Here is a 17,704-nt window from a genome sequence, read left to right as displayed (position 1 = left end):
GTTGTGGCACGTGGGCTCAGTAGTTGTGGCACACAGGCTCAGTAGTTGTGGCACACAGCCTTAGTTGCTCTACGGCATGTGGGATCTTCCCGGACCAGGGCTCGAACCCGTGTCTGCTGCATTGGCAGGTGGATTCTTAACCACTGCGCCACCAGGGAAGCCCAGGAGGCACCATTCTTTTATGGGTTCATGAGCCTGTTACCCCAGCCACGAGCATGTGTGAAGCTCCTGCTCCAGGACTGAAGGCCACTCCTGGCTGAACGGAAGGCAGAAAACTGACTGGGATTCAGGCTGTACCCTGGCCCCAGTGGATGCTCAAGCCCTTCTCAGCTCTTGTTGCAAATTCACCAACTTCCCCCACCTACTCCCTGATGACTAATCCGCTACTCCCCTTCACACACAGGCAAATTAGATGACTAACAATCAGAAGATACTTTATTCATCCAGTCACAGACCAATGCCAATTAGAGGAGGTTTTCTCACCTCCACAGAACCCAACATAAATAGACTAAATAGATGAGGATGGGAGCTCACACAGGCAGACATCTGGAGAAAACAAAGGATTTCGTATCTCACCATGCATTTCTTTTCTTTCTTTTCTTTTTTTTTTTTGAATTTTTTTGGCTGTGCTGTGCAGCATGTGGGATCTTAGCTCCCTGACCAGGGATCAAACCCGTGCCCCCTGCAGTGGGAGCATGGAGTCTTAACCACTGGACCGCCAGGGAAGTCTCCTCACCATGGACTTCTAAAATCTAAAGACATCCTCAAGCACAAGAAGAATTCATGAGAAATAAAAGATCTTCTCTGAATATTAGTTGATTTTTGAAAAGTACTTATTGGCCATCTACAGCAAACAAGCCTTCTGAAATCGATAGAGAAATTACACCATCCGTCCATGATGACCTCACTGGTCTCTAAAATGAGCCAGAGCAATGACTATGCATTTAAACGGGAACAGTTTACTCTTTACCTTCCCTTAGCAAAAAGAATCTCATACTCAGAAACGATTTCTGCTGGTGTACGGTAATAAAACTTTTCTCCCATTTGAGCCCCAAATGATGGAGAACTCCGAATTGGGGTACTTCCCTATTGTCACTCTTCCTGATGACTTTGCTGATTGTATGTTCTCTATTCACTGCTGACGGCATGGAGCTGCTTTTTCACAGAGAGCTAAGTCAACAGATCTGTCTCTAGGGGAAACTTAGTACCTAGGACAGAAACAAGTCTGACACATTCCAGGAGACCCCCAAGTATGGGACCCAAAGCAGACTCGTCAATTCTCTGTAACTCAGACCCCTTTGCGAGCTCCTAGGCAGCCTTGGAGTGGGTCCAAGGGGACACATTTTGCTAAAAGTGGTGCCGGTGACCTGAGAAGAAGAGACAGGAAACACATGGGCTGAGTCAGGAGACTTAAGTGCACGTGACTTTAGCAAATGGCCCAGCCTCTCCTGGGTTTTCTCATCTGGAGGAAGCCTACCTCAGAGGGCGGCTAAGAGGCTCCAAGTGGGAAAGATTATGAGGGTGAGACTGCTTTGCAAACTGTAAAGAGCTATATGAGTACAAACATATTCACATGTGTGGTCAGCACTCTTGATCTGGAGTGTGTTTCCTGTGCTGGGCGCTTGGTGCCTTACATGTATTAACTCCCTTAATTAACTCCATTAATGGACTGAATCGTGTCCCCCCCAGATTTCACATGTTGAAGCCCTAACCCCCAGTGAGATGGTATTTGGAGGTGAGGTCTTTGGGAATTAGGTTTAGTTGAGGTCCTGAGAGTGCCCTTATCAGAAGAGACTCCAGAGAGCTTGCTTCCTCTCTCACTCTACTTTTAATTAAAAAAAGAAAAGAACCCCCATTGCTTCAAATCCTTGCCAACATTTGGTATTGTCCATGTTTTAAGACCAGAACTTTCTATATATCTCGCTCTGGCCATTAGAAAGTGGGAGGAGCTTTGTAAACTTGAAGAGTGTATTTGTGGGTGTTACCAAACCAAACTTGGTTCCGCTCACCCAGATGTGCAGCAAAGCCAATATATTGACACCGGGTTGTGGTGAAGGAAAGTACAGCATTTATTGTGGGGCCAAGCAAAGGGAACGGACAGCTCACGCTCAAAAGACCTGGACTCCCCACTGGCTTTTAGGGAAGGGTTTTTAAAGACAAAGTGAGAGGGAGGGTCTGGGGTACATGATCAACTCATGGACATCCTTCTAATTAGTTGGTGAGGCAGTAACAAGGTGATCTCAATTATCAGTTTTCTGGCTCCAGCAGGTCTGGCGTCTAAGTGCTTTGCTGCTGGTGGTCCGAATGTAGTTAACATCTTCCACCTGATGGGGGGTTTTTGTCTCTGCAAAACAACTCAAGGATATGCTTCAGGATATTATCTATAGTCCTTGAGGAGGAACTAAAGGTCCTTGACTCTGTTTTATGGCTAAACTATTATTATTTTGTCTTCTTTCACTGTTTTCCTTTGTTTCTGCATTTTTAAATTTCTCTGATTAAATCTGCTCTTTGGAACTTGAGGAAGACCTAGGAAGTTAAAGGTTTTTTACAAACAAGAGGTGGGGAACATGGGGGGAGTTTGTCACCAGGAAGGCCCCTTAGTGTCCTGCTCGGTTTCATGGGCACTGTGGTTGGTGCACTACACAGAATCTAACTTAAATTATCCCCTCATAACAACCTGTTTAGAGGCTGGGAAAAGTGAAGAAACTTTGGAACTAGAAATCAAACCCAGGTTTTTCTGGGTCTGTTTTTTTTTTTTTTTTTTCTACCCTGGCTAGGACCAGTGGGAAAAAAGAGTGTTGAGAAGGGAGATTGTAAGCAGCTAGGGTAGGGGGTCCTGGAGAAAGGGATCCAGGAATGGTTTTCTTGATACAAGAGAACCCATTTTGGCCTAAGCCCTTTTGTGATCTAAGCCTGGCCACAATGCTTGCCCTTGAGTAGGTCTCAGTAATTAATGATTTTAATGGAACAAAGGAACGCAGGAATAGAGAAAAGGCAGTCAAGTAGTGCAGTGATAAAGCAGAGTCCTAGTTTCTCCTCAACGGGTATACATAATAATATGTCCTTTTAAAAAATTTATTTCTTGTGGCTGAATGGCATGTGGGATCTTAGTTCCCCGACCAGGGAAGTCCCACCAATATATCTTAGAGTTCTGCGGGAAAAAGGTCCCTACCCAGGTGGAGGACAGAATGATGACGTTGACCCTCCCGACTTCAGTCAGCTAAGACTTGGACTCTGTTGACCTTAGCCCCAGTTCTGTGCTAATGGTCCTCTGCTCAAGCCCCTTCATTAATATGTATGTACCCTTAGCTTAAACCTTCCCAAGTTTTGCTGTTTGGGGAGATACTGCTTTGGGAAAGGTACCCAGTGTTCTCCTTCCTTGCTGCAAGTAATATACATCCTTCTCCTGATCTTTCACTTGGTTGTGTCTATTGGCTCAACATCCAACAGGAGGTGAACCCAGCTTTCAGGGAACAAGATCTCTGTGCAGGAGACTATTGTCAACTCTTCCCATTGGTCAGAGCCCTCCAGGAAGCTCAGAAGATTCTGGTTCATGGTAGAATCCAGTGCTTCTGGCCCTGTAGGCTTGAGTGAACTGGGGGCAGGGCATAATGGGGGAAAGAAATCCTCCTTCAAATACTTCCTTCCTTCCACCTGCTAGAGGTCTCAGGAGATCACACTCTCAGGCTCATAAAAGGCCTAAAGTAAGAATTAGGGGCCCAAGGAGACCTTCAAAAGGTCTTATCTGTGGGACTTCCCTGGTTGTCCAGTGGCTAAGACTCTGCGCTCCCAATGCAAGGGGCCTGGGTTCTATCCCCGGTCAGGGAACTAGATCCCACATGCATGCTGCAACTAAGGAGCCGGTGAGCCACAACTAAGGAGCCCGCCTGCTGCAACTAAGATCCCACACAACCAAATAAATAAATAAATATTTTTAAAGAAAGAAGGTAGAGAGAGGATTCGCTCTTATCAGTTGTCACTCTGTTGGGTTAACACCTGGGAGGAAGAACTAGCTGATGCCCAAACCGTCAGACTCCACTGTCAGCTACTAAAGAGCCCAGTAAATATCGACAGACCATCCATTAAAAATCTCTCCACCACCAGCCTAACTCCTCTGGATTTAGAAGCTGGCAGAAAGAGGTCAGAGGAAAATGAATTTACAAGTGTTTACAAAAGAGGGAGAAACAGATCAGGTATTTCTTCAGAAAAGGGACTTTTTAAAGGACAGCCAGAAAAAGTGGGGGGAGGATTGTTTCTACTTTAGCCTTTTCCAGTACTTCCTTAAAGTCTTTAAAAAATTTTTTTGTAATAGTTTTATTGAGATATAACTGACATACCAAAATATTTACTCATTTAAAAGTGTACAATTCAATGTGTTTTTTTACTAGGCTCATAGGGTACATATATATCTATCACCACAATCAATTTTAGAGCACTTTTATTACTCAAGAAATCCCATACCTTTTAGCTCTCACCTCCCAAATCTCCCATCTCCCTGTCTGCCCCCCCATCCTGAGACAATCACTAATCTACTTTCAATCTCTATAGATTTGCCTCTTCTGGACATTTCATATAAATGGGATCATATAATATGTGGTCTTTGTGACTGGCTTCTTTCACTTAGCATAAATGTTTTCAAGGCTTATCCATGCCATAGTATGTACCGATATTTCATTCCTTTTTATAAATGAGTACCATTCCGTCATATGGGCATATGGCGTATTGTGTATCAGTTTATCAGTGGACAGGCACTGGGTTGTTCTACCCTTTGTTTATTGTGAATAATGCTGCAATGAACATCTGAATCCAAGTTTTTGTGAGGATATGTTTTTATCTCTTTTGGTTGTATACCTAGGCCTCTTTTCCAGAAGCTCAACAGGCAAACATCTTCTGTGCATACAGGCCAAGGCCCTTCTGTACATTCTGAGAGCTATTCCCTGGTCCCAAACCTGGCAAGTTAAGCCAATATTCTATTAAACCTTCAAAGTCCATTTCATTCATTTATGAATTCACTCAATGAACAAGTGTTCGTTCTCTACTAGGTGCCAAGCACGCTACTATGTGCTGGGGATGCAGAGGGAACAACACAGGCAAAATCCTGGTCCTCTTGGAGCTTAAGAACCAGTGAGAGCAAAGAGGGAAGTAACATAGATCCTGTGGCATGTTGCTTCCTCCATGAAGCACTCCTGGATCTCCCGGGAATGGTTCAATTCTACTCTAGTAGTACCTGCTTATTTTTCTTTTGTTCTATTTCAAAAGGGATTTCTATCTCTATAATGGCACCCATCCAAAATCCCGTAAAATTGAGTGAACGCATGGAAAGCACTTGGCACTCCTCTTGTCATGCTATAAAGAAGAGAGAGGGAGAGAGAGAGATTTATCGTGATCATGGGCGTGTCCTCCTACTTGTGCCTCTTATGAGCACTCTTATGGAATTCAAGAATGACTGATGTCATATGAAGGTGACTTGGCAAAACACTGACTTGCAGTCTGGAGTCCAAGGCTGGAGTCTCTTGATCCCCTGCTTACAGCTGCTGTTGTAAGTTCCTTGGATATTCCACACACTTGAGGATGCAGCAACCATGTGTGGACTGAGTCTTTTTTCCTTCCACTCTTACCCCTAACTGGGACCAAACAGGTGTGACCACATGTGTCCGGAGAGCTCTCTGAAGGGCCCTGGCATGCACAGGGACTGTGTCACGGCTCATGGCCAGGCATCTGCAGGACACAGCAGACATCCAGGGCCTGCTGGAGTTGGCCAGATCTACAGCTTTCTTACTACAGGAGCACCAGGATAAAATACCAGACTTTTCTGAGCCCGTTGGATAATACTGGGATCATACCAACCTCGCAAGATTGTCATGTTAGAAACATCCAGGGGACTTTCCTGGTGGCGCAGTGGTTAAGAATCCGCCTGCCAATGTAGTGGACACAGGTTCTAGCCCTGGTCCGGGAAGATCCCACATGCCACGGAGCAACTAAGCCCGTGTGCCACAACTACTGAGCCTGCGCTCTAGAGCCTGTGAGCCACAACTACTGAGCCCGCGTGCCACAACTAATGAAGCCCACACGCCTAGAGCCCGTGCTCCACAACATGAGAAGCCCCCGCAATGAGAAACCCTCACACCACAATGAAGAGTAGCCCCCGCTCGCAGCAACCAGAGAAAGCCCGCGCGCAGCAACGAAGACCCAACACAGCCCCCAAATAAATAAATAAATAAATTTATTTTAAAAAAACATCCGGGGAATCATGGAACCAAGTGGGACTTGAGCCCCTCCATCAGCCTCCATAGGAACCCCCACCAAGTAAACTTCAGGTACAACAGTGTGCTTGCTGTGTACGTCCTCTTCAGGACCGGCCTCCTGGCAACCACTCTTCCAAACAGATTTTTGCCTCTCAGGTGCTTCTCTATAGAAATCCTGATGCAGCTCCTGAAATTGGTACTCAGTGGTAATTAACTACTACCTTTTTTTTTTTCTTACATAGCTGGACGATCTGATAGGCACAGTCTCAGAATAGTAAAGCTAACAGTCTTTTAAGGCTTTTCTGGGAAGCCTGCTGTCTCGATACCCCCCATCTCTGGCAGTTGTTTCTGGATCAACGAAATAAGAAACAGCTGTCCCCTCCCTCAAGTAGGAATCCAGGCTTTGGCTTTGATGCGCTGCGTCTCGGCCGGGTGGGCCCCGGGGAATCTCTCCAGGCAGGGTGAGGCCCGAGGGCCGCCTCCAGCCCCCTTCCGCTCCGCACGGGTCCCAGCGCGCAGGGTGGAAGCCGGCGGCGCTCAGAACCCCTCTCCCCAAGCGGCTGGAGGCCCGGGAGCCGGGCGGGCGCGGCGGCGGGCCGCCGGCGGTCAAGTGGTGAGTCAGCCGGGCGCGGGGCGGGGCGGGGCGCCGGCGGTCACGTGAGGAGTCAGTCGAGCGCGGGGCGGGGCCGGGCGCTCTACTTAGCGCGGGGGCGGCCCTGAGGAGCTACAGCTGCTGCTCAGGCACCGGCATTATCACCAGCGCCGGCCAGGGCGGTCTCAGTCTGCAGGCCCAGGCCCTCTGCGACGGCAGCGGAGCGCGGTGAGTGAGTGCGTGCGGGCGGGTTGGGGGGATGGGGAGACCGGCGTCCCTGGCCGGCGGAAAGGGGGACCCTCGGGCAGTCGTAGCCGGGCGAGCCGGGGCGGCACGGCGTCCTCCCGGATGTCGTTGTGGTGAGAAAAGCAAAACTCAATCCCAGAGCGAGTAGCCGGTGCTCCTCCCCCATTCCCACTCCGGCTGGGAGGCTCGTGTTCCCCCCACCAGCCCCCAGTCTCCGAGTCGTGTTCTGACCCCAGGCCGGGTCATCCAGACCCCACGGTCCGCCGTCTTCAGGGCCGGGGAGGGCCGGGCGGTGGGATCCAAGGGAGGAGCCTGCGAGGAAGAGCTTGGCCCGGGCCCCGCTGACTTCGGCGGCAGCTCGGCTCCTCAGCCCCTTTTGAGCTAATGGGCCTCAGTTTCCTCGGCAAATTGCTGGGATGATAATATTTACCTGCATCAGTTTTAGGTGCATTCTTTTTCTAAAGGGTTTGCCCGGGCAGTTTCTTGCACACAATCACACCCAAGTCCGGGGACCCCCAGAGGACAGAAATTGGGAAACAGGAACCTGGAACTGGGTGGAGGAAGGTGGGACCCACAGGAAGAGTTAAATCCACAGATGGGAGGAGAAACTAAGCAGAGGGGGGGACAGGAGGCTGTAGGACCCGGGGTGCCAGCCCCGGGAGTGTCGGGGGAGGGAGAGGCCGGGCCCCTCCCTGGATTGCTAAGGAAGGGAGCCGGTCTGGGCCCAGGGTGCTGCGGGGGAGGCGAAGGCAGGGCAGAGCCCCGGGGGCATCGCCTGTCCCTCAGCTGATGACCGTGGAGGCCTCGGAGAGGGAGCGTTGTGGGGTGACCGAGTTTGGGGGTCCGCCGGCTGTCCAGGTAGATGTGAATTGGATTTGTCTTCTTCGTGGGCCTCGGTCAACCCCTTCCCCCGGCACTGAGGAAGCCAGTAGGCTGGCACGGGGAGAAGGACAGTAGCTCAGGCTCCACATTCCCTCCCCCTGACCCAGGAGAGACTCATACCCAGTGGGGGGAGGAGGGGTTCAAAGGGAGGCCTAGCACCTTTGGTTACCTTTGGAAAAACCGACCCTCAGGTGCCTCACTAGAGGCGAATGCAGCTGAGGCGCGTTCATCTAATTGAATCTATAGATGCAGGGTGATATGAGGAAGAGCCTTAGCAGGGCGTCTGCTTTGGTAAAGGCTACTTTCCTTTTCTTTCATAACATCCTTAACTTGCTGGAGGATTGTTTCCTGTTGGCACTGGGGATGGTGACTTAGCGCCTTTGAGCTTTGTAGAGAAAGGGGCTGTGCTGCCCCCAACCTGTGTGGCTTTCCCAACGAGTTGAAGGCACCCTGGAGAATGGATTCACTCAAACCTTTGGGGGCATTTTTGTCCCAGAGCTGGGGTGCAGCCAAGTGGAAGGGTGCTGATCCCTTATCTGGGGGCTTCCCAGGCCCAGGGGAAGGCGACTTGGGCCAGACACAGCCCTGACTCCACTTGAGCTCCCCTGCTGCTGGGTCTGGACAGCCTGTTTCTGAACTGGCCAGGCAGTGAGTGTGGAAGCCCTTTAGCTCCAGGAAGCACCTTCCTGTGTGCTGCCGATTCAGCAGCCTGGGCTGCGGCCCTCCTTGTAGATGGGCTCTTTCTTTCCCCAGCTGCCGGCCCTGGGAGTTGGAGTAGGATGTGGTCTACGTTTTAGGGCTAAGATACCTTGTGTTACCATTGGCAGCTGGATTGGGAAGTGAAGGAAGAGTGCTTTCAGGTGAGCCTTGGGTTGTCTCTTGGGTGGTTTTCTTAAATGTGGTGATGAGTTGGGGTTGTATTGAATATCCCTGTGCTCGGGAGAGAAGAACTGAAACGTTTGAGGGTGAGGAGCCACAGTGTCTGCCGCCTGTTTTGGGCAGTTTAGCATAAGGAAAGCGTTGGAAATACGTGAGGCTGAACTACATGAAATGGTAGTTTTTGTACATCAAGGAGGATTGCAGTCAGGCACTTGGATATGGTTCAGCCTCACGTGTAGAGGTGGTCAGGATTGACGGTAAATTGACGAATCTAGTTGAAGCACACGCAGGTGTGTGTTGGACTCACTGGGTTTTGGGAGGCTGTTGGCATTCCACCCCTCGTCCCGTGTCTTCATCTTTCTTGGTTCACGCTCAGCGCACACTCCAGAGCTGCCTAAGCAAGGGTGCCTGGGAGATGACTCCCGAGTTCCTCCATGCCTGGTATGTTCACATCCCAACCTAGTTTGGGTAGGAGGGGGATCTGGGGAATCTAGGGATCAAACACCATTAAACATTTAGACTTCAGTCCCGTTTTAAAGCACAGGCCTCATCCCCACCTGCTTTCTGCAGCACCCACAGCTTCTTATCTCAGGTGAGTGTGTGTGTGTGGTCTTAGAGTCAGTGCCTTCCCTGCTGGTCATGGCCCCGGTGGGCAGGCAGCAGCTTCCAGCTTCTTCACTCTGCGAATCTGTTACTGGTGTCTGAGGGACCTTGTAACTCCTAACTGCTCTTCTCTTTATGATTCTCCTGCCTGGTTGGGTTTTTTTTCTCCTTGTTCTTTTAATACTTTGTATCAATTTGTGAATAATGTTATTGAAATTAACATACTTTAATTATACTGCATGTGTCCTTTTTCCACTTGTGTCTGTGAGATTGATTTACATTAATACATAGCAGGTCCAGTTCATTCATCTTAAATGCACGGTGTATTTATTTCCCGAGGGACAGTTAGTTTTGCTTTTTCACTGTTCTCAGCGCTGCAGTATCCTTGTCTCTGTCAGACACTTGCAAGAGTTTCTCTAGGGCAGAGGCAGCGGAAGTCAGTAAGTTGCTGGGTCCTAAGGTGTGTGCACCTTCCATTTTTCTAGATACTGACAGTGCTGTCCAATGAGGTTTTACCAACATATATTTCCAGTGGCCTTGAAGGTTTTTGTCTCTCATATTTACCAACACCAGACATTATCGGACTTTAATTTCTGCCAGTCTGGTGCGTTTGAAATGCTGTCCTTGTTTTGATTTGCATGACTGGGAAGTCAAATTTAATTCTTCGCTCTAGGAAATCATTGATGAGATTTTTCTATTTTTGTTGTTGATCAGTGATAGTTTGTGGGTTCTAATGTGTTTGTCCACAGCAAGAACTTAAGAAGGCTTCTTTTGATCCTAACCTAGGTATCTGGACTTGTCTGCAATTAGATAATATTTTCTGATTTTTTAACTTTGAGGATGCATGTGGATTTGGGTACTGGAAGTCTGACTCTTCCACTTCACAGGTGAGAATACTGAGGCATCTGCAAGTTTGTGACGTGACAGGTGTCACCCAGATAATTGTGGAGGAATCTCTACAATTCGATCTCTTGGCAGTTCTGTCCCTACCCAGGTACACCATCCAGAGCTTGCCTTGGGTCTTTTCTTAAGCTTCCGTTCCCCTCACCTGGGAAACAAAAACCTTAATCAAGACCAGAGGCCCTTTTCCATCACTACCATCTTATGAATGCTGGGTGCTGGGAAGGATGGTGCCTGCAGTCTTGACTGTATTACCTGTCTCTATGGGGCAAATCACTCACTTAGTCTGGTCATCAAGGTAACCTAGAGTTACCAGCACGGATGCGGCAAGGAGGATGGGACAGATACCATCTAGATAGTGAACTGATCCAGTATAGAGCAGTGTGAAACTAGCTACTCTGCCGAGAGACCCAGCGGGGCTGAGCTTCTCCGTGACCGCCTGACCTGCTGACCTGGACTGGGGCAGGATGTGCTCACTGGAACAAACCAGTCACATGGCCTCTGGGCTTGCGCAAGACCTGGGAAGGCGATGCCGCCCAAGGGGTTCAGCCACTCCAGGGTACAGGCCTTGTCACACATCAGCTGGGAGCCATCAGCCCCCCCTTCTCCAAATACTTAGCCCTGCAGGTATTTGGGGGGTACTTTGTTCTGGTGGTCAAGATAGCAGGATAAACCATCATCTGAGTAGGGGGATCATGATTTTTCTTCCACACTGGGATACAGCTGAGAATAGAAGAATTACCCTGGGATGGCAGGAGTTAACCGGCCTGTGCACAGGGAGCTGTATGTTTGCGCTGCTGGTTCTGGTGCGTGAGGGATTGTTTTCTGTTGGCAGTAGGGCTGTCCACACCCAGCCAGGCTGCAGGGAAGACGTCTCCTTCCATCTCCCAGCAGCCTGGCGAGGGGAATGTATCTTCCCAGGGCCCCAGGGGAGGAAACCCAGACCAAGCCGGAGAGGCGAGGCCTTTCTGTTGCTTGTTCTTGTGTCTGCCAATTCCCCCCACCAGTGCCCAGCCAGCAGGGAGATGTACTCCAGCCTGGGATTGAATTAGGGAGCTGCTGTGTTCCCGCAGGCTGGAGAGGCATGGCACACTAATCTCATTTGAATCTCCAAGGATTTCTGGAAGCTTTTATGAAGTAGCCCCAAGGTCCTTCAGAATCCAGGCAGCACGCCCGTTTTAGAAGCTGAGACACGGGGATGAAGCACCTCTTCAGCATCTCACTAAGTCAGGGTCAGAGTCGGGGAGCAATCCAGCAAGCAAAAGCCTCCAGAACTTTGCCCAAATGGTCATGTTTCTCAAAACTACAAAATGTTTTGACCGCTGAGGGCCTTCTTGGGGGGTCCATGGTTTTAGGCCTAGGAGAGTAATTTTCTAAGCGTGCAGGTTATGAGCTGCTGTGACCGACCTTAAGCAGTGTCCCATTTGTGGGCAGTGTAGCCGCGCGGTTTCCAGGCACCATGGGAGAGCAGCTCGAGGAGGCCTCCCTGCTGAGCCTGGTGGGAATTAGTCACTTATTTCAGGCAGACAACTGGCAGACGGGGAGCAGGGGAGTCCCTGTGAGTGTCCGAAAGGGTTCAGGTGGCGGAGGCAGGTGGGGCCTTCTCACAGCTTCTGGAGCCTGCAGTGACGCGCTGGGTGCCTTTTCTGGGCCACACAGCGCTTGCTTGGGCGCATTCAGCTGCGGGGAGCTGGGCTCTAGGGGCTGGAGAGCCAGCGGTGCCTGGCCATCTGTCTCCTTAAAGCTGTGAGGATGAAGACTGGCAGCTGTTTTTGTTTGGTTTTGGTTTTGATTTAAAGATTATAAGCCAGAAAGCAGCTTCACATGTTTCCATTAGGAACCAAGACGTAAAACAGAAAGACCACGTCGAGGCTGTGCTTCAGACCCAAGGAGAGGTCCTGGGTGTCCTTCGGGTCGATCAGAGCACATCTGAGGTCAAGGCGCTTGTACCGCTCCAGCATGGAGGTGTAAGTGGGCGGCTGACATGGAGGGGAAGCGCAGGCCTGCCTGCTTCTGTGTGGGTGCGCTGAAATGGCCCAGGCTCCCGGAGCCAGTGCCGCGGTGACGGCAAGGGGCAAGAGCAGCCTTTGGGGAAGAGAAAGAAACACAAGCTGTAGCAAGGTCCCACTGAACCTTCACAACCCTCCAGCCCTTCCACCTCCCCCGCCCCCCCCCATGCCAACAGCCACTTTGCTGACATGAAAGAAACAATCTTAATTTGTGGCTATTGGAAAAATGTAGGCACTCAGTCCTTTAGAGCCAACAGTGAAAGGGGTCAGCAGTATTTAAGCGGCAGCAGTGGGTAAGGAAGAGCAGAGGACCTGATGAAAGACTGTGGCTGGACATGCATCCATCTTCTTCTGGATTAGTCAGAAGATTGCAGCTGGCTGATTTGGAAATTTCAGGTACATGTCCTGTCTCCTTAGATCAGATTTAGAAACCAGTCTACAGAGGATTCTTAATTACGTAAGAAGCCTGTTTTAAAAATCAAGCTTGCCATATGATTATCTCAAAACATGCAGAGAAAGCTTTGGACAAAATTCAACACCCATTTATGATAAAAGCCCTGCAGAAGTAGGCATAGGGGGAACTTTCTTCAACATAAAAAAGGACATAAATGACAAACCCACAGCCAGTATCGTCCACAATGGTGAAAAAATGAAACCATTTGCACTAAGATCAAGAACAAGACAAGGTTGCCCGCTCCCACCAATCTTTTTTTTTTATGGCATTTTTTTTACATCTTAATTGGCGTATAATTGCTTAACAATGGTGTGTTAGTTTCTGCTTCACAACAAAATGAATCAGTTATACATATACATATGTTACCATAGTTCTTACTGCTTGCGTCTCCCTCCCTCCCACCCTCCCTGTCCCACCCCTCCACGCGGTCACGAAGCACCTAGCTGATCTCCCTGTGCTACGCGGCTGCTTCCCACTAGTTATCTACCTTAGGTTTGGTAGTGTATATGTGTGCATGCCTCTCTCTCGCTTTCTCACAGCTTACCCTTCCCCCTCCCCATATCCTCAAGTCCATTCTCTAGTAAGTCTGTGTCTTTATTCCTGTCTTACGCCTAGGTTCTTCATGACATTTTTTTCCTTAAATTCCATATATACGTGTTAGCATACGGTATTTGTCTCTCTCTTTCTGACTTACTTCGCTCTGTATGACAGACTCTAGGTCTATCCACCTCATTACAAATAGCTCGATTTCGTTTCTTTTTATGCCTGAGTAATATTCCATTGTATAGATGTGCCATATCTTCTTTATCCATTCATCCGATGATGGACACTTAGGTTGTTTCCATCTCCGGGTTATTGTAAATAGAGCTGCAATGAACTTTTTGGTACATGACACTTTTTGAATTATGGTTTTCTCAGGGTATATGCCTAGTAGTGGCATTGCTGGGTCATATGGTAGTTCTATTTGTAGTTTTTCAACGAAACTCCATACTGTTTTCCACGGTGGCTGTATCAATTTACATTCCCACCAGCAGTGCAAGAGGGTTCCCTTCTCTCCCCACCCTCTCCAGCATTTATTGTTTCTTGATTTTTTGATGATAGCCATTCTGACTGGTGTGAGATGATATCTCATTGTAGTTTTTTTTTTTTTTAAACATCTTTATTGGGGTATAATTGCTTTACAATGGTGTGTTAATTTCTGCTTTATAACAAAGTGAATCAGCTATACATATACATATGTTACCATATGTCTTCCCTCTTGCGTCTCCCTCCCTCCCACTCTCCCCATCCCACCCCTCCAGGCTGTCACAAAGCACCGAGCTAATATCCCTGTGCCTTGCGGCTGCTTCCCCCTAGCTATCTACCTTACTACGTTTGTTAGTGTGTATATGTCCATGACTCTCTCTCGCCCTGTCAAAACTCACCCTTCCCCCTCCCCATATCCTCAACTCCGTTCTCCAGTAGGTCTGCGTCTTTATTCCTGTTTTACCCCTAGGTTCTTCATGACATTTTTTTCCCCCTTAAATTCCATATATATGTGTTAGCATACGGTATTTGTCTTTTTCTTTCTGAGTTACTTCACTCTGTATGACAGACTCTAGGTCTATCCATCTTATTACAAATAGCTCAATTTCATTTCTTTTTAAGGCTAATATTCCATTGTGTATATGTGCCACATCTTCTTTATCCATTCGTCCGATGATGGGTGCTTAGGTTCTTTCCATCTCCGGGCTATTGTAAATAGAGCTGCAGTGAACATTTTGGTACATGACTCTATGAATTTTGGTTTTCTCAGGGTATATGCCCAGTAGTGGATTGCTGGGTCATATGGTAGATCTATTTGTAGTTTTTTAAGGAACCTCCATACTGTTCCCCATAGTGGATGAACCAATTCACATTCCCACCAGCAGAGCAAGAGTGTCCCCTTTTCTCCACACCCTCTTCAGCATTTATTGTGTCTAGATTTTTTGATGATGGCCATTCTGACTGGTGTGAGGTGATATCTCATTGTAGTTTTGATTTGCATTTCTCTAATGATTAATGATGTTGAGCAGTCTTTCATGTGTTTGTTGGCAGTCTGTATGTCTTCTTTGGAGAAATGTCTATTTAGGTCTTCTGCCCATTTTTGGATTGGGTTGTTTGGTTTTTTGTTGTTGAGCTGCATCAGCTGCTTATACGTTTTGGAGGTTAATCCTTTGTCAGTTGCTTCATTTGCAAATATTTTCTCCCATTCTGAGGGTTGTCTTTTGGTCTTGTTTATGGTTTCCTTTGCTGTGCGAAAGCTTTGAAGTTTCATTCGGTCCCATTTGTTTATTATTGTTTTTATTTCCATTTCTCTAGGAGGTGGGTCAAAAAGGATCTTGCTGTGATTTATGTCATAGAGTGTTCTGCCTATGTTTTCCTCTAAGAGTTTGATAGTTTCTGGCCTTACATTTAGGCCTTTAATCCACTTTGCGCTCATTTTTGTGTATGGTGTTAGGGAGTGATCTAATCTCACACTTCTACGTGTACCTGTCCAGTTTTCCCGGCACCACTTACTGAAGAGGCTGTCCTTTCTCCACTGTACGTTCCTGCCTCCTTTATTAAAAGTGAGGTGACCATACGTGCGTGGCTTTATGTCTGGGCTTTCCATCCTGTTCCTTTGATCTGTCTTTCTGTTTTTGTGCCCGTACCGTACTGTCGTGATTACTGTAGCTTTGTAGTGTAGTCTGAAGTCAGGGAGCCTGATTCCTCCAGCTCCGTTTTTCGTTCTCAAGACTGCTTTGGCTGTTCGGGGTCTTTTGTGTTTCCATACCAATTGTGAAATATTTTGTTCTAGTTCTGCGAAAAATGCCAGTGGTAGTTTGATAGGGATTGCATTGAAGCTGTAGATTGCTTTGGGTAGTAGAGTCATTTTCACAATGTTGATTCTTCCAATCCAAGAACATGGTATAGCTCTCCATCTGTTTGTATCATCTTTAATTTCTTTCATCAGTGTCTTATAATTTTCTGCCTACAGGTCTTTCGTCTCCTCAGGTAGGTTTACTCCTAGATACTTTATTCTTTTTGTTGCAATGGTAAATGGGAGTGTTTCCTTGATTTCACTGTCAGATTTTTCATCATTAGTGTATAGGAATGCCAGAGGTTTCTGTGCATTAATTTTGTATCCTGCTACTTCACCAAATTCATTGATTAGCTCTAGTAGTTTTTCTGGTAGCATCTTTAGGGTTCTCTGTATAGTAGCACGTCATCTGCAGAAAGTGACAGCTTTACTTCTCCTTTTCCGATTTGGATTCCTTTTATTTCCTTTTCTTCTCGGATTGCTGTGGCTAAAACTTCCAAAGCTGTGTTGAATAAGAGTGGTGAGCGTGGTCAAAGTTGTCTTGTTCCTGATCTTAGCGGAAATGCTTTCAGTTCTTCACCATTGAGGACGATGTTGGCCGTGGGTTTGTCATATATGGCCTTTATTACGTTGAGGCAAGTTCCCTGTATGCCTGCTTTCTGCAGGGTTTTTTTTTTTTATCATAAATGGGTGTTGAATTTTGTCGAAAGCTTTCTGTGCCTCTATTGAGATGATCACATGGTTCTCTTCCTTCAGTCTGTTAATATGGTGTATCACATTGGTTGATTTGCGTATACTGAAGAATGCTTGCATTCCTGGAATAAACCCCACTTGGTCATGGTGTATGATCCTTTTAATGTGCTGTTGGATTCTGTTTGCTAGTATTTTGTTGAGGACTTTTGCATCTGTGTTCATCAGTGATGTTGGCCTGTAGTTTCCTTTCTTTGTGACATCCTTGTCTGGTTGTGGTATCAAGGTGATGGTGGCCTCGTAGAATGAGTTTGGGCGTCTTCCTCCCTCTGCTATATTTTGGAAGAGTTTGAGAAGGATAGGTGTTAGCTGCTTTCTAAGTGTTTTATTTTTCACCTTTATTGGAGTATAATTGCTTTACAATGGTGTGTTAGTTTCTGCTTTATAACAGAGTGAATCGGTTATACATATACATATGTTACCATACCTCTTCCCACTTGCGTCTCCCTCCCTCCCACCCTCCTTGTCCCACCCCTCGAGGCGGTCACCAAGTACCGAGCTGATCTCCGTGTGCCATGCGGCTGCTTCCCACTAGCTATCTACCTTACGTTTGGTAGTGTATATATGTGCGTGCCTCTCTCTCGCTTTGTCACAGCTTACCCTTCCCCCTCCCCATATCTAAGTCCATTCTCTAGGAGGTCTGTGTCTTTATTCCTGTCTTACCCCTAGGTTCTTGATGACATTTTTTTTTTCTTAAATTCCATATATGTGTGTTAGCATACGGTATTTGTCTCTCTCTTTCTGACTTAGTTCACTCTGTATGACGGACTCTAGGTCTATCCACGTCATTACAAACGGCTCGGTTTCGTTTCTTTTTATGCCTGAGTAATATTCCATTGTATAGATGTGCCACATCTTCTTTATCCATTCATCCGATGATGGACACTTAGGTTGTTTCCATCTCCGGGCTGTTGTACGTAGAGCTGCAGTGAACATTTTGGTACATGACTCTTTTCGAGTTATGGTTTTCTCAGGGTATATGCCCAGTAGTGGCATTGCTGGGTCATATGGTAGTTCTGTTTGTAGTTTTTAAAGGAACCTCCATACTGTTCTCCACGGGGGCTGTATCAATTTACAATTCCCACCAGCAGTGCAAGAGGGTTCCCTTCTCTCCCCACCCTCTCCAGCATTTATTGTTTCTAGATTTTTTGATGATGGCCATTCTGACTGGTGTGAGGTGATATCTCATTGTAGTTTTGATTTGCATTTCTCTAATGATTAATGATGTTGAGCAGTGTTTCATGTGTTTGTTGGCAGTCTGTATGTCTTCTTTGGAGAAATGTCTATTTAGGTCTTCTGCCCATTTTTGGATTGGGTTGTTTG

At 47.5% G+C, this 17,704-nt stretch overlaps 1 protein-coding gene across 7 annotated transcripts in view; it reads left to right on the top strand.

The window, feature by feature from the left end:
- Positions 1–17,704, top strand: part of CTSB (cathepsin B) — a 65,060-nt gene that overhangs the window by 20,237 nt on the left and 27,119 nt on the right. For 3 of the 7 annotated variants that reach the window (XR_004350220.1, XM_032633837.1, XM_032633831.1), the window contains exon 1: positions 6,934–7,065. The exons of 1 other annotated variant lie outside the window; for it this stretch is intronic. The gene's annotated coding sequence lies outside the window, so the exon portion shown is untranslated. Of the gene's footprint in view, positions 1–6,933; positions 7,070–7,810; positions 7,942–8,718; positions 8,826–17,704 lie in introns of those variants that run through there. 3 more of the 7 variants (XM_032633834.1, XM_032633833.1, XM_032633835.1) reach the window with 3 other exon arrangements.

This window comes from Phocoena sinus, chromosome 6 (genome assembly GCF_008692025.1).
Source record: "Phocoena sinus isolate mPhoSin1 chromosome 6, mPhoSin1.pri, whole genome shotgun sequence".
In the NCBI taxonomy this organism is placed as follows: Eukaryota; Metazoa; Chordata; class Mammalia; order Artiodactyla; family Phocoenidae; genus Phocoena; species Phocoena sinus.
Note: the sequence above shows the minus strand (reverse complement) of the source record. Positions and strands in the feature narration are given on the sequence as shown.